This window comes from Antechinus flavipes, chromosome 3, assembly GCF_016432865.1.
Source record: "Antechinus flavipes isolate AdamAnt ecotype Samford, QLD, Australia chromosome 3, AdamAnt_v2, whole genome shotgun sequence".
NCBI classification, from domain to species: domain Eukaryota; kingdom Metazoa; phylum Chordata; class Mammalia; order Dasyuromorphia; family Dasyuridae; genus Antechinus; species Antechinus flavipes.
In genome coordinates this window covers 530,459,413-530,468,418 of record NC_067400.1, presented here as the reverse complement: position 1 = coordinate 530,468,418, position 9,006 = coordinate 530,459,413, and the positions used below count along the sequence as shown (strand labels likewise).

Sequence of the window (9,006 nt, the reverse complement as noted above, 5' to 3'; positions counted from 1 at the left end):
TTTAGCAAAATCGGTTCTCAAAAGTCACCAAAATCTGGGAGTCCTAAATTTAACCTAGAACAGTTTTCAAAAGTGGAGAATTAAATATTACATCACTAGCCTGCCTACCCTCTCAGTCCCAGATTGACTTTCCAGGACATCACTTTCCAGCTCTAGTAATAGGTATTATCGATGAAAAATCTCCCACCAAGTCAGCTTCCCACCAGTGTCATTACTAAATGAATAAATCAAATCTGCCTTCATTTGCTGACAGGCAAGAACTCGGTAGTGTCTCAGTTACACCGCCCCAATCCTCCCCTCCCCCACCCCATCCCCCAATCCGAATGCTGGGCTTTCAATATCTAGCGGGCCACCGATCAAACCTGATCCCGTCGTTCAAAGGCTATTGTAGTCTCTTATTCTTCTTTGTTTTCTTTTCTCTCTTGTTTGAAGTGGAGGAATCCCAGATAAGATTAAAAAATACATGGAAAGGCCCAGAAACCTCCCAAGGGGGAGGGAGGAGCAGGAGCCGTGGAGATAAACATCTTACTAGGAACCGGGGCAGATCGAAGGCCGCAGGCGCGGCATGCCAGGGCGGAGGCGGTCTCGAGACGGAAAGGGGACTGAGTCGCCCCCGCTTCTCCCTGGCTAAGAGAGAAGGCCGCCGGGTCCGCTCCCGTCCCGAACCCGGAAATCAACAGGGCCTGGAATCAGGCCGCTCCAGCCTTTCGTAGGGAAACGAGGCCTACCCTAATCCGTGGATCCCCGGGATCAAGTGAGAAGATCATCCCGCCGAGTTCCGGACCGGGCCCGCTTACTATCTGCCCCAAGTTTGGGGTCTGAGGAACTTGGCCTCAGTGGCGGGAAGCCCTACGCAAGCCGCCCAGTCCTCCCCTTAAGCCCTCCATCTGCCCACGGTCTCTTCCCCCGACTCTCGCTCGCTCACTCGTCCCCCTCATCCTCCCGGCTCCGCAGCTGCCTCCGTGTGTGTGTAGGTCTAACATGGCCGCCAAGGCCACCCGCTCCCTCAGTCAGCCCAGGGTGCGCCCGGCTGCTGTGCATGCCGGATATGGTAGTTCCAATAGCTGACCCAGCGCCTTCTTGAGCTAAGACTGTGGAACTACTTTTCCCAGAATGCCTTGGTCTGGAGCATGGCTATTGGGGCCTTTTGGCCAGAGGGATGATGTCATTGAAAAAAACCCCACTGCATTCATTGTGCTAAGGTCTATCCCCCTTCTGCTTGCTGCTCCTCCTGCTATTGCTGCTTGCTCTCGCTGAGCTTAGAGCCCTGGCGGGGACTGACTCCAACTCTAGGACATAGGAGCTGGGGCATCGCAGCACCATCCCATGTGTGGGTGATTGGTTCACTCACACATTGTTTCTGTTTATGCCTGGGGTGGGGGGACAAATCCCAAACCAGGTGAGTTGAAATGATTTATTGAAATGGTTCCTACCAACTTGTGCCTTCTTCTGATCTCTTTCTTTGGGGATAGGTGGAGTGACGGGGTTGGGGAGTCACTAAGGAGAAAAATAAAAATGCACTAATGCGATGTGGGTCATTGCGAAGAACAACTCCAGTAACCTTCCTGGAGAAGACGGGTGCCTGCGCATCCCCAAGGGGACCCCCACTTCCCATCCCTCTTTGGGAATGGGGGAGGGGAATTGGGGAGGATGGAGAGAACTGCTTTTGGAAAATGAGACTAAGCCAGAGTTAGCTGCGTCTGCACCATCCTCATCAGGCAGCCCTGGCCCCTGCATGCACAGTTATCTTAAGTGGGAATGATGCGAGGCAAGAAATGAAGATAATTGATTTCATATGACTGGGAGTTTAGCACGCTTTGATTTCGAGGTTGAAAGCGGCCAACTCATTTTCGAAGATGAGATTATCTCCTGGGTGTGTGAAGTTTGGTGCGGCTTCTATGCCTGTGTGCGAACCCGTTCTGTTTCTCCCTCTCTGCTCATTTGAGGTGACAGTGTCCTTAGAGGCGAGCTCTATGCCAGTCAGAAGTAGTTCACGTGTCTGTGGCACTGGCCCTTTCCAAATGGTAGAAGCAGCATTTTTGTTCAGTATATCCAATTCTTCCTGACTGCGATGTTTTCAGCGGGGTTTGGAAGACCAGTCCACAGATGTGTGTGTGTGTGTGTGTGTGTGTGTGTGTGTAAATCACATTGCAATAGGTTTCACGCCACTGCCAATAAGGCAGTGATAACCACAGTTTCCCTAGTCGCTGTTACCAGTAGTCACAAGTAACGGATTTGGCGTGAAGATCGATGAGGGAAGCCCTGGCTCCGCTTTGCATGTTAGGGATCCGAATAGCTGCAAATGCTATTAACCTTAATTTGCCGTTACTTACTGGTATCGAGGGACAGTGATGAGGCAGTGAGCGTAGTTTTAGGTAAATGGACGAATAAGCCGGGTTTCACTCCCCCCCCCCCCACCAGTTGACCCATTTAACCGGGCAAAAGAACATTTAAGTTTTGTGATACTGGCTCTTGTAGGAATTATTATGGGTACTAGCCTAATAAATATATTACTTTGAAATAAACAACTGGTTTGTTCCAGAACAGATGTGGACGATTTTTCATAAGTCATAAACCCTAGGAGATGACTTGAGTTGGCCCACCACACCCCTTTTTGGAATGTCAAGAGGACAAGAAATTTCACATTTTAGACTAATATTAACTCTTAAAAATTCCCCGAAATTTCACAATGGGATCAATGGGGGAGGAGGGTCAAGGGTTGCTTTTCATTTTCTCAGAACCACATTGGATTCATTTCATAGAATACCTCCAGGGCTGAAAGAGTTTGTTATATAATATTTATGACTGATGCAACAAATGGAAAATCTGTTCAGATTTATAAAGAAGGTGTGTGTGGGGGGGGAGGGGGCTGTGGGCAGGAGTGAGTATCTTTTTAAATTTGGGAAAGTTTGACTATTTCTACAATGGTATTGCCTTAATCACCCCCTTTGTTTCTCTTGTCTGTTTCTCTGTGGATTTCTCTCTCAACTTTTGTATGGAGCTTCTCACGTTTGTCTCTTCCCTTTCTGTACTCTTCATTTTACTTTTTTTCCCACTCACCTGTTTCATCACTTTTCACCCTCTCTGTTTCTTTCCATTTTTTCTCCTTTCCTCTGTCTGACTACTTATCTTTTTGTCTTTCCTTCCCCTCTAATGCCTTTTCTTCTGTACTACAAAAATATAAAATCATCAATGTCCCTTTTGAAATTTGCTGTTCCCCAATCTCACAGTCAGCTCTAAAGAAGCTGTAGGTGACCCTCATGATTTTTCTGCTTTGGGTCTGTTGACTTGTGTGACACTTTGGTCCCTTGATAGATACATCTGTGGCATTCCAGAGAGTTACTATCCCAGAGAACATTCTGTGGACAATGGCATTCTCTGTCAGTGTATTTATATTAGTCTAGACATGATGATTTTAACACAATCACTTCATAAGTACTTATCATGTAATTTTCAAAGAATAAATATTCTTCAGAGCAGTTTCCAACTCATTTTTTTTTGTTATTCCATTTCCCTTTTTCCAGTGAGTGACTGAGTGGTGAGAAGATTTTCTTTTTCCTTCCTTCCTGCTCCCTGTTGAGTTACTAAGGAATGATACATGTATTCAAACTGCCCTTTGTTTTCCAATAAGGTACAGGTCTTTTAGCTGCATTTTTTCTTTTGTTTCTTTTTTGAGGAAGGGAAGGATTGTGTAACTATATAGAGCTATCTCATGTGAACTATAAAAAGGAATTCTTTTGCAGCACTGATTCTGTTAGGTTTGGAAACCAGACAGCAGTTGTGGTCTAAGAGCAGCCACTATTGGTATTTCAGGTGAGTTTGGAAACTGTCATCAGACCTGACACTTCTTGCTACTCTCCACATTTTTGTGTAGTGATGATACATATGTCACAGGACTATTGTGAGAATCAAAGGAACAAATGCAAAACACTTTCTGAATTTAGTTAGTAATAGTATTTAAATACTCTAGGATAATTAAGGCAGAAATGAAGTGCATGATTTGTTATGCTTAGTAGCTATTCTGGTGTCCGTGAATAATTACTGAAATACTCCCTAATCCCATTTTTCCATATACAAAGGGGCATATTTCTACCTGCTTTAGAGAATCTGGCATACCAGTATAATACCAATACCAACATAATCTGGTCCAACCTATGTTTCTGATTTGGCTCCTGTTACTGCCCTAAAAATGTGGCAGGTACTAAAATTTGTTCTTTCTAAAGACTCCCTTACAGTCTTATCTTCTCATCTTTATTATGATATTCATATGATATGATATTATGATATCATATGATATATGATATATGATATTGGAAGGTCCTTCTTCCCATGTCCACCAATCAGACCAATGTGTGTGTGTGTGTGTGTGTGTGTGTGTGTGTGTGTGTGTGTGTAAAAAATGTTACTTGTTTTCAATTTAATTTGTTTTCAGTTAGTAAGTCAATAGAGCATCTGTGCTTACTATGTAACAGACTCTGAGCACTGGGGATACAAAGTAAGGCAAAAGAGAGTCCCTACCCCCAAAAAGCTCACAGTTTAATGAATGAGACAACATAAAAACAACAGATAAAATATATACAGGATAAATTGAAAATAATCAACAAGGGAGAAATATAAGAATTCAGGGGGAATCAGGAATAACTTCCTGAAGAAGGTAAGATTTGGAGGAAGCAAGATCTAAAGAAGATCTCATTTTAGAAATGAGAAGGAAAAGAATTCTAGGAATGAGGGTATCAGTGATGAATGAAAATACCCAGAGTTGGGAGATGGAGTATTTTATAAAAGGAATAACTAGAAGGCAATGCCAATGTCATTGGATCATATGACATGTGGGAATGGTCATTAAGGTATAAGAAGCCTGGAAATGTGACTATTCAGCCATTTTACAATCAGTGGTTACCCACTTACTACTTTGTTTCCCCTTTTTGCTTTTGTGATTATGTACACACAAACATTTTTATTAGTCTTTGATCTCTTTGGGCTACATGTTCAGTAGGGGATCAAAAATATAAATAATTTAGTGACTCTTCTTTCCTAATTCCAAATAATTTTTCTAAAATATGTGGTTCAATTCCATAGCTCTATCAAGTGTGTTAGTGTTCCTATCTTCCTTTAGATAAATTGGCTGTTTATATCTTTTTTGATATTTAAGTGGGAAGGAGAATCTCTGAATTAATTTAATTTATATTTGCCTTTTTTATTTGTAATCTAGAAGACTATTTCATGTAGTTGTTGTTAATTGACAAGTCTTCCAGTGAAGATTATATATTTTTTTTACCTTTTATCCTCTGAGGAATGGGTCTTGATCTTAATTCTTCCCTATCTTCAAAGCAAATCCTAAAGTCCACTTTTTCCAATAATCTTTCTCTGATTCGCTTGGTTTCATTCATGTTCTCTTCTTTGAACTTTTATATAACTTTATTTTGTACCACCCTATGATACATAACATGTACAATTTTGTATTATTGTTATTTGGGTGCGTGCATTATTTTCTCAGAGATCTCATGCCTATGAAAACTAAGAGAAAATAGACTAACCAAATGAAATTAATGTAAGATACCAGTGGCTATCCTGGGGCCCATAGTCTTATAAATATGATGAAAATAAATAAATAAGTGAAAAATGAAGTGAAGCATAACAAGCAGTGGTTTGGATAACTGTAAGTGATAGCTAACTTCATGGTAGCCAGATCTCGGCAGCCTGTGAAATGATCCCCAGGAAGAGGGAGAGGGTACTGATGAAGGTATTTAAAATGGATACAGATAAAGTAAAAGAAAGTCCATTGTTATTTGGTGTTAGTTTATGAGGAAGGTTAAAAAAATGAAAAAGTTAAAAAACATCTCTAAATGTAGTCTATCATCACACTGCCTATTTTTCTTTTTAAAATATTTTATTACATTTGTACATTTGTCTTGATACAGTGAAAGAAGATTCTGAGGGATTCTGAAAATTTTTTCTTGGGAAATTTTTCCTTTAATTAGTAATTTTTTCTTTCCATCAGTAGACTGTGTGATATAATAAGAAAAGCACTAGATGGCAGATCAGAAAACTGGAGCTTTCTTCCATGCTCTGACTAAGTGCCTTTTTGACCTTGGGTAAGTTACTTTACTTGGTCCAGGTAACAGCTCTCTGATCCATTAGGTAGAAAGGTTGAATTTACCTGGATGTACCTTTTTTTTTTTTTGCTTGGAGATTTATATCTTTAAGATTGCTCCCAATTCTCTGAATTCTATTCAGTAAATAGATATGTCTCTTTCTTTCTCTCCTTCCCTCCCTTTCTTCTCCTCCTCTTTTTCCTCTTCTCTCTCCTTCCCCCTATCTTTTTCCCTCCTCCCTCCCCCCTCTTTGGGATGAGGATTGGGGTGAGGTATAGAGATATGTAGAATGATACAATAGATATAGTAAGATTATTTGGGCTTTAAATTCTACCTTGGAGACATACTGGCTGTGTGCCCCTGTATTCAAGACTTTTCACCTCTGAGTTCTTCAGGCTACTTTCTAAGGGAGAAAAGTTTTGCTAGTTTGTGTTAGTCGAGTAAGTGGCTCTCTGGCCCCCCCAAAAATATATGTGTATATATCATACATATTTCACTGAAATAGTTTTTGCTCACCATTAATTATATTTTAATTTCTTTTTTATCCTTTATCAGCTCTCTTTAATTAGTTTTATACACTGTAGACTCATGTGATTTCTGAAAATAGCTGGCTGAAGGACCATTAGTTTTGAAAAAGATATATACTTAGTTCATGATTTTTTTTTGCTTATTTTCCTGTGACTTTTGTGCAAATATAATAAGATTTAATGACACCTTTCTCTATATCAACATTTTTCATCAGCAAAGTAGGATGAAGAGATTAACCTCAGGTGTACTATATTATAGGATCATAGATTAAGAGCTGGAAAGAACTTGGAGGCCATCTAGTAAAAAATCCCCTCATTTCCCAAGTAAAGAATTGAAGCCCAAAGACATTAAGTAGTTTCCATATACTGATACAGGTAGGAAAGGCAGAGTTAACATTTGAACCCAGATCATTTAATTACAAATCCAATCCTTTTTTTGCTCTACCATCCTGCCTCCTTTCTTATAGAATCATCAAATTTAGAGTTACAACTGGAAATTTTTGTGTGTAGGGCAAGAACCACAGATCCATCTCAGGGCAAGCATAGAAAGAGAGCCCGTCTTCAAGTCTGGAGGGTGAAGAAGGACCCAGCTGTGACTGAACCTACCAGTTCCCTCACCCCTCCCTCCATCTGATAACTTCTTACCCAATTATTCAATTAGCTAGATGCCAAGCTCGATAATTTTTATATTCCTGAAAAATCAAAATTGCTGCCAGAGCCGTGTTAATTTGCTATTCCCAAACAAAATCCTGATTACTGCTTCTCCTATGATTTTGGAAGGGACTTTAGAGATCATTTGGTCCAACCGTCTTATTTTACATGTCACAGAACTCAGGATTAGAAGACGTGGAATGATTTAATTACTCTGAAAAAATAGTTACCCAGATGTGTGCTGAAGTCAAATACTTGCTTAGATATTGTATCTTATTCAGATCCCAATAAAGGAATAGAACTGCTGGCCCCCGGCAGTTTGACCTGCCAATATGTTGTGGCCACCTCCTGCTATCCAAATGGAGATATGCCCTTCTGCTGATGTCAGCGAATTAAAATGCATCTCTCTATGCGAATGCAGTCCTTTGCAGTAAACCTTCTGAAACCCTCCCCATTCAGTCCAGAGGACACTGGAAGCAGCAGAGGAAATGGTCGTGAAAACACTAGTTTTTATCACCTTGGTATCGAAGCACCAAATTTGAAGCTTATGCTATTGGCTCTGTGATAACATAGAAATTCCTCTGTTTAGCTTCTTAAACCCTTCACAATCTGCCCCCAATCTACCTTTCCAGGTTCACTCTCCCTCCTGTACTCTGTGATCTAGCCAGTCTGACCTTCTCTCTATTCCTCCCATATTCCATCTTCTGTCTTGGTGACTTTCCACTAACTGGCTGTCCTACTTGCCTGCAGTGCTCTCCCTGCTTATCTCCATCTCACAGAGTCCCTTTTTTTCTTTAAAGATGCAGCTTGGGTTCTTCTATTTTTTTTTCTCTTGTGGTTTTTCCCTTTTGTTCCAATTTTTCTCTCCCCAAATGATTCATAAAGAAATAAAGAATATTAAAAAAATTAATGTACATATATAACAAAAAAAAAATAAAGTTAAAAAAAGGTGCAGCTTGAGCACCATCTTCTGCAAGATACCCTTCCTGGTTCCCTCAACCACTAGTGCCCTCTCTCTCATATTATTTATCTTGAACTACTTTACATCTACTTGTATTTGCTCATTTTGTATTATTTCAGATGTATTATATACATACATACATATATACATACATACATATATACATACATACATATATATATATATATATATATATATATATATATATATATATATATATATTTTGTTGTTGTTGTTGTTGTTGTTTGGTCACTTCAGCTGTGTCTGGCTCTTTGTAACTCCATTTTGGTATTTTATTAGCAGATACTGGAGTGGTTTGCCATTTCCTTTTTTATCTCATTTCATAGATGAGGAAACCGAGGCAAACAGGGTGAAACTTGCCTGAGATCACACAGCTAGTAAATATCTTTGGCCAAATTTGAACTCAGGAAGATGAGTCTTTCTGACTCCAGACCTGGCACTTTATTCACTGTGCCACTTAGTTGCCATTATATATATATAAATATATATTATAGGGGTGTGTGTGTGTGTGTGTGTGTGTGTGTGTGTGTTTCCTTTTATACTAGAATGTAAATAGTAGCAAACAGCACAGTGGAAAAGATGCTTGGAATAAGGGGGACCTGGGTACAAATTCTGTTTGAGGTACTTACTAGCTCCAGGTCAATCACTTAATTTAGTTTAGCCTTAGGTTCCTCATCGGTAAAACCTTTGTCTTTAAATATCAAGAGGGTAGGAAAGGAGGATTGGATTTATCCTGTTTGGTCCAGAAGGT

The 9,006-nt window shown here is 40.2% G+C and overlaps 1 protein-coding gene across 1 annotated transcript in view; it reads left to right on the top strand.

The window, feature by feature from the left end:
- Window positions 1-1,242: 1,242 nt before the first annotated feature.
- RAB30 (RAB30, member RAS oncogene family) overlaps window positions 1,243-9,006 on the top strand; it is a 110,156-nt gene continuing 102,392 nt past the window's right edge. Inside the window, exon 1 of the mRNA XM_051987230.1 lies at window positions 1,243-1,399. The gene's annotated coding sequence lies outside the window, so the exon portion shown is untranslated. The remainder of the gene's footprint in view (window positions 1,400-9,006) is intronic.